Genomic DNA, 8,435 nt, shown 5'->3' with positions numbered 1-8,435 from the left:
AAAGTAAGAAAGTGGCCAACTTAATCATAGGGACAAGTCTGGGGATGAATATTATATCCCAGAATTCAATCTGGAAGATCAAACCACAACAGAAGAAAGATTAAGTACATGAGACTGAACTGATAAAACAATATTCTGTGACTTGACTAAATATTGCTGCTTTTCTTCTAAGCTTTGTTGTCTGGTTTTAAAGGATTTTTGTCCTGTCTTGAGCTGTCGATATGTGCATGTACCTACTATCTTAACAGACTACTAAGCTGTTTCTAGGCTTTAAGTTTCAAGAAAATATCATTGCCAGTTCAAAACTGCTTTTCTTGAAATTACGGGCTGAACTTGCTATTGAAAGTAGTTAGATTACTTATGATATTGTGTGTTCAACAAAATTTTGGGGGAAAAGGAATTGAAGACAACTGTATATAGCAGAGATAGTGTAATAAGAGAGCGAGAAAGGGAAGAGGGTCAAACATGGTATAAAAAACAAATATATACATATATATGAAAATAGAAATGGAATATTATTGATAACATGCATGATTAAGGCACTAAGAAGTTAATTCTAGATGAGAAACCACATTTAGTATGTTGTGATGATGCTCAGGTAATGAATTCTAAGTAATTAATAAAAAGTTTCAGGAGAAAAAAAAACAGTAAAACTGTTCGTATCGAAATTTAAAAAATGCATATTTGATGACTGCAGTAAGCTATATAGCCCCAACTAGGTACTGCTTTATAGTGTGTTCATTCTACTCACTGAAGTTTATGCCTAAAGTCAGACTTGGGTTCATGTATAGGTATATATCAGCTGCACTAGCTATTGGAAATATTTAGACTAATTAAGATCATTAGTGACTCAATAAAATGTTTTTTGGGGGGGAGGCATAGAAAGCAACCATGGATACCAGAGACAATGTGGGAGGAGGGTGGGACATGGCAGAGGATGAGGAATAGGGAATCAAGGATGGCAAAACAAAAAAAAACAAAGTATACAAGACATAAGAAATGGAAAATGATTTGCTGATAACATGTATGTTGATGTGCTTGATAGAGCCAATATACAGTGTATTTTGGATGGAAAAATCATTAGTATGTTATAATGATGTATAGTGAATTAATGTAAAAAATAAATATATTTAAAGAGAAAAAAGATACAAAAAAATACTGTAAGAAGAGACAAAGAAGGACATTATTTAATAGTAAATGGGGTAATCCAGCAAGAAGACATAACCCTTATAAATATCTATGCACCCAACTCAGGTGCACCTAAATATGTGAAGGAAAGACTTCTGGAGGTAAAAGGAGAGATAGAGAGAAATACTATAATTGTTGGAGATCTCAACACCCCTTTATCTACTTTAGACAGATCTTCTAGACAGAAAATAAAGAGAGATACAGGATCTAAATGATACTATAAATTGAAAGGGCTTGACAGATATCTATAGAACGTTCCACTCTACATCCACAACATACACATTTTTCTCACCCCGGCATAGAACCTTTTCAAAGATTGATCATATGTTAGGACACAAATCAAGCCTTTACAGATTCAAAGGCATAGAAACTGTATCCACCATCTTCTCTCACCATGATGGAATTATACTCAAGGTTAATTTCAAGAAACACACCCAATTGAGTTTTTTGTTTTGAAGAGTTATTTTCCCCCCATAGGGCACATGTGCTTGAAAGACAGAGAGAGAAAGAGAGAAAGAAAGCAAGAAACTTATGAACTTGTTGTTCATAAATAGAAATGCTATAGGTTTTTGATATTGATTTTGTATCCTGCCATCTTACTGTATTCACTTATTACAGGAGGGATGTCCACACCACAATCCCTTCTCCTACAATCTCCTCTCAGAATCTTGGGCATCACGCACACAAACCCGGCATGAGTTTAAGCCACCATGTCCAAGACTCAAGCCATAATCAACTACTTGACAGTCCAGCGGCATAGCTATTATGCCAACTTCTGGTCCCTTTTGAATTTTCATATGTTCTGAATATTAATCCTTCATTAGATGAATAGATTCCAAATAACTTTTTCCTTTCCTGTGATATATCTCTTCACCCTGTTGATTATTTGCTGTCCAGAATCAGTTTCATTTTCTATAATATCATTAGAGGATACTATGAGCGACTATATGCCAACAAATAATATAACTTGGAGGAGATGGACAAATTCCTGGATGCATATAATCTACCAAGATTGAATCAGGAGGACATAGAGAACCTTAATAGACCTATAACAAGCCAAGAGATTGAATCAGTAATAAATAACTTCCCAACAAAGAAAAGCCCAGATCCAGATGGCTTACTTCTGAATTCAACAAAACTTTTAAGGAAGAGTTAACCCCTATCCTACTAAAATTATTTCTAAAGATTCAAAAGGAAGAGAACCTTCCAAATTCATTTCATGAAGCCTCCATCATCCTCATCCCCCAAACAGACAAGGACATGAGAAAAAAGGAAAACTACAGACCAATATCACTGATGAATATAGATGCAAAAACTCTCAACAAGATACTCGCAAATTGTATCCAGCAACATATAACAAAGATTATTCATCACGACCAGGTAGGCTTTATACCAGTGATGAAAGTGTGGTTCAATATACGCAAGACCATAAATGAAATACACCGCATTAACAGAAAGAAACATAAAAATCATACAATCATTTCAATTGATGTAGATAACGCATTTGATAAAATACAACATCCTTCTATGATTAAGACCCTCAGTAAGATTGGTACAGAAGGGTCATTTCTTAACACAATAAAAGCCATCTACGAAAAACCTACAGCTAACATTATATTGAATGGGAAAAAGCTGAAAGCTTTTCTGCTAAAAATGCATACTAGGTAAGGCTGCCAACTCTCTCCACTGCTCTTTAATATAGTACTGAAGTCTTAGCTAATGCAATCAGAGGAGAGAACAATATAAAAGGCATTCAAATAGGCAAAGAAGTGTTGAAAATATCTTTATTCGCAGATGACATGATGGTATACTTAGAAGACCCAAAGGTCTTCATGAAAAAACTTCTTGAAGTAACAAGTGAATACAGTAAGGTGGCAGGATACAAAAATCAATATGCAAAAATCTATAGCATTTCTATATATGAACATCAAGTTGAATGAAGTAGAGCTCAAGAAAGGAATCCCTTTCACCATAGAGACAAGATATATGGGATACGTAGGGATAAACCTAACTAAGAAAGTCAAAGACCTTTATAAAGCAAACCATGAAAATCTTAAAAAAGATATTGAAAGTGACATAAAAAAAGTGGAAGGACATCCCACGCTCCTGGATTGGAAGAATTAACATAATCGAAATGGCAATTTTACCCAAATTAATCTACATATTTAATGTAATTCCAATCAAAATACCAGAAATATTCTTCACAGATATAAGAAAGACAATTATAGAATTTGTCTGGAATCATAAAAGACCTCGTACTGCAAAAGTGATCCTGTGCGAGAAGAATGGAGTAGGAAACATATCACTCCCTGATCCCAAGATATATTATAAAGCTGTGATCATCAAAACAGCTTGGAATTGGCATGCAAACAGACACGTGGACCAATGGAATAAAATAGAGACCCCAGAAATAATCCCCAAAGCTTATAGCCAACTGATCTTTGACAAAGGATATCAGTCAATCCATTGGGAAAAGGAAAACCTCTTTAGTAAATGGTGCTGGAAAAACTGGGTATCCACCTGCAGAAAGATGAAACTGAACCCCCATCTTTCACCATTAACACCAATCAACTCAAAATGGATCAAAGATCTGAACCTAAGACCTCAGACAATAAAATTACTTGTGGAAAATGCTGGGGAAACTCTGGGAGACATTGGAGTAGGCAAAGACATCTTAAATAAGACTCCCAAAGCACAGACAATAATCCCTAAAATAGACAAGTGGGACTATATCAGACTAAGAAGTTTTTACACAGCAAAGGACACAGTAACAAGTGTGAACTGACAACCCTCAGTATGGGAACATATTTTTGTTAAATATGTCTCAGACAAGGGACTGATAACCAGAATACAAAGGGAACTCAAGTGCCTTGTGTGAAAAAAAAATGATTAACCCAATTAAAAGATGAGGAAATGAGCTGAACCAAAATTTCTCTAAGGAAGACATACGAACAGCCAAAAAGCAGATGAGGAAATGCTCAACATTCCTCATCATAAGGGAGATGCAGATAAAAACCACAATGAAATACCACCTAACTCCTGTCAGAATGGCAAAGATTACGAATATAAAAAGTGGTACGTGTTGGTGGGGATGTGGTCAAAAGGGAACCCTCCTACACTGTTGGTGGGAATGTAAATTGGTTTAACCACTGTGGAAGACAATATGGAAGGTCCTAAAAGTTCTACAAACAGAACTACCATTTGATCCAGCAATCCCACTTCTGGGTATCTACCCAAGGACAGGAGAATCCTCCGTCAGAAAAATGCTTGCACATCAATGTTTATTGCAGCACTATTCACAATTGCCAAGACTGGGAACCAACCTAAATGTCCACAAACTGATGAATGGATTGGAAAATTGTGGCATATATACTCTATGGAATACTACTTAGCCATAAGAAATAACAAGACCCTGGCATTTGATAGAAAGTGGTCAGATATGGAGGATCTATTGCTGAGTGAAGTAAGCCAGGCTATGAAAGAAATATATTGTATGTATCCACTTAATATATACTATATGCACTCTATGGTAGAGAGTGAAATATTGGAGGACATGAAAGCAGTGAAAGTACTTAATGAGAATAAGACAGTATGGAATGAGGGAGTGAAGAGAAGATGATAGAGAAAGATAGCAGGAGAACAAATAGAGAGAGAGTTAGGACGTTAGTAGGAAACAGATATGACTTATTACCTGTTGATGATGACATGTATAGTAGTCTTAACTGGTTTGGTCTGAGAAGTATTTCATGATAGGTAAAGTCTTTTTATAAGCAAAATGAGTAATAGTGATTGACTGTTCAAAAAATAGTTGGAATAATAATAATAATGATTGGGAAAAACTTTGAAAAGTTATTGAATGATGAAGTGGGGAGATTAATGTCTCTGTATTGACTGACATGCATGGCATTCCCCTTTGAAAAAGCAATGTAATACACTGCAAATTTTATGTAATCCAATGTAATATAAAGAAGGTTATGATTATAATAAAAATTAAAATTAAAAAAAATAAAAAGAAAAGAAAAAAAGCAATGTAATACACTCTAAAGTTATATGCAATCCAATGTAGTATAAACAAGATTATGATGATAATAAAAATAAATTAAAAAAGAAAAATAATAATGTTATTGAATGTAAAAAATAAAAAGATAAAAAAATAAAAAATGCTTTATTAGTCCGATCAATGGCATTACCATATATATTATCAACTGATAATTTTCTGTTTGTATCCCTTACATACTTTCCTTCTTTCTTTTTCCCACTTGATTCCCTCCCTCTCACACACTCCCATTTACCACCCTCTTCCCACAATGTCTCTAATGTCCACAGTTGCTCTCCATGTGTTTATGCCTTCTAGTCTTTCAATTTCTACCATAGAGTGCAGACTTTTGGTATATGTTAATTGGGGGACATACAGTGTCTCTCTTTGGTAGTGTCGCTTGCTTCACTTAGCAGTAAATCTTCCATACTCATGCACTTTCTATCATATGGGAGGGCCTCGTTTTTTATGGCTCAGCAGTATTCTATATGTGTCGCACTTTTTCAACCCATTCATCTGTTTCTGGACATTTGGGTTGGTTCCTTGTCATAGTATTCGTGAATAATGCTGCAATAATCATGGATGTGCAAATGTTTTTCTAACTGAATGTATTCTTTTTTTAAATTTAATTTAATTTTATTTACATTTTTAATACATTCAATCACATTTTTTAGCTTACAACTGATCATTTCAATATGTGAACATTTATCCCCAGTCCAGTTGATCAAAATATAACAATACTACCTCCCTGTCTCAACAATGCTGTCTCCATATCCCTCCTCCAAATGTTTTTTACCCAGGTCCCACTCCTCCACACACACCACATGTGGCATTCACATCCATATCTTGTGTTTGTGCATCCTTTAGACTGTCAGCTTCAGTTATAGAGTGTGGACACTCGGTATATATTAAGTGGGGACAAACAGTGTCTCTCCTTCATAGCCTGGCTTGCTTCACTCAGCAGTAAATCTTCCATATTCTTCCACTTTCTGTCAAAAGCCAGGGTTTTGTTGCTCTTAATGGCTGAATAGTATTCTATAGGCTTTCTGCCAAAATCCAAGGTCTTATTTCTTATAGCTGAGTAGTATTCCATACAATAAATGTGCCACACTTTTCCAATCCATTCTTCTGTTCATGAACATTTGGGTTGCAGCAATTGTAAATAATGCTACAATACATTAAGACATGCAAGCACTTGTCTGACTAAGAGTTCTTCTGTCCTTTGGGTGGATGCCAAGGAATGGGATTGCTGGATCATATGGTAGTTCTATTTGTAGACTTTTGAGGAATCTCCAAATCGTTCTCCACAGTGGTTGGAGAACATTCCCACTAGCAGCGAGAACATTCCCACTAACAGTGTAAGAGTGTTCCCCTTTCACCACACCCCTGCCAACACTTATCATTTTTTGTTTTTTTAATCTTAGCCATTCTGACTGGGGTTAGGTGGTACCTCAATGTTGTTTTGATCTGTATTTCTTTTACGATGAGGGATGTTGAGCTTTTTTTCATATGACTTCTGGCTATTCTTATGTCATCTTTAGAGAGTGTTCTTTTCAACTCCTTCTCTCATCTTTTAATAGGGTTGATCATCTTTTTCCAAACAGCTTCCTAATTCCTTGTGTATTCTGATTATCAGTCCTTTATCTGATGCATAACTTACAAAAATATTTGGGTATTTGTGCTCACCAGAAAGACAGAGACAGAAAGTGAGAAATCACACCTCAGGGGGAATGGCCACACCCAATGAGTTTAAGCCACTGGGTCTGGGACTTGAACCGCAGTTGACTACATGGGAATCCAGTTACATAGCCATCACGCTAACTGCTGTCCCATGACTGAATGGATTCTTATCTTCTGGGTAGATACCCAAGAGTGGAATTGCTGGATCATATACTAATTCTATTTGTAGGTTTTGGAGGAGCCTCCATATTGTTCTCCACAATGGCTAAAGTTATTCACATTCCCATCAACAGTATAGGAGAGTGCCATTTTCACTACAGCCTCACCAGCACTTACCAAATTTTTTATTTTTAGTTTTTGCTTTAGGGTGTGTGCAGTCGTTGGAGTGAAAGACAATGAGAAAGAAAGTAAGAAATCACCTTTCAGGGGGAATTACCACACTGCTATATGTTCTCCATTCTCCTCCTCAGGATCATGGGTACACACAAACCCACCTCGTGTGCTATTGAACCAATCAGTTCAGGGACTCAAACTGTAATCAGCCATGTGGGAGTGTAGTGTGACATAAGCACTATGTCATCTACTGACCCCTCACTTATCATTTGTCATTTTTTTTTTTTGCAGAGGTTTTTGCTATAGGGTGGGCATGTTTGCCAGAAAGACAGAGAGAGACAAAGAGACAGAAAAAGAGAAATCATCCCCCTGGAGGATGGCCACACCACCATCCCCTTTTCTCCATTTTCCTCTCAGGATCTTGGGAACGTACGCACACGCGCCCGGTGTGAGTTTAAGCCACCGGGTCCAAGACTCGAACTGTGGTCGGCTACATGGGAGTCCAGTGACATAACCATTATGCTAACTGCTGGTTCCTCTTTTTTCCTCATTTTTTGAGTCATAGCCATTCTGACTGGGGTTAATGGTCAGTGAAACAATTATCCCTACTCTATGATTATTTCTTTCTCGGCTCATATTGAGTAGTTATGAATTGATTGTAATTATTTTAGTTTCTCTAAGACGTACCTTCCTTTCCCAGACAGTGCCTGAAACACAGGACAGCTTTCCAATTATATGATTCAAGTGGATAAGAGAATTTCTAAGTAAAATTGTAGAATTCATGACTTCTTGTGGAAAGTTTGAAAGTGAGAGAGACAAAAACTCCTCACTGGAGATAGCATGGAGGGGAAGGGGAGACAATCATACACAATATCTGTAGATTAATTTATTAACTGAAAAACATAAATTGTAGTATTTTATTATTATAACTCTGTGATTAATAGCCTCGTGAGTAAAAATTAGTCATTTTATCTTTGTCTTTTCTGGCAGTCACATCTAGCTCATGGAACCAGGAAATAATACAATAATTTTGGAATTTGTTCTTTTGGGATTATCAGAGGAACCAGAATTGCAGCCCCTCATATTTGGGCTTTTCCTCTCCATGTACCTGATCACTGTGTATGGAAACCTGCTCATCATCCTGGCCACCATCTAAGACTCCCACCTGCACATCCCCATGTACTTCTTCCTCTCCAGA

Source organism: Tupaia chinensis, unplaced genomic scaffold (genome assembly GCF_000334495.1).
Source record: "Tupaia chinensis unplaced genomic scaffold, TupChi_1.0 Scaffold144394_1, whole genome shotgun sequence".
Taxonomy (NCBI): Eukaryota; Metazoa; Chordata; class Mammalia; order Scandentia; family Tupaiidae; genus Tupaia; species Tupaia belangeri.
The sequence above is the reverse complement of the archived record's forward strand: the minus strand, read 5'-3'. Positions refer to the sequence as shown.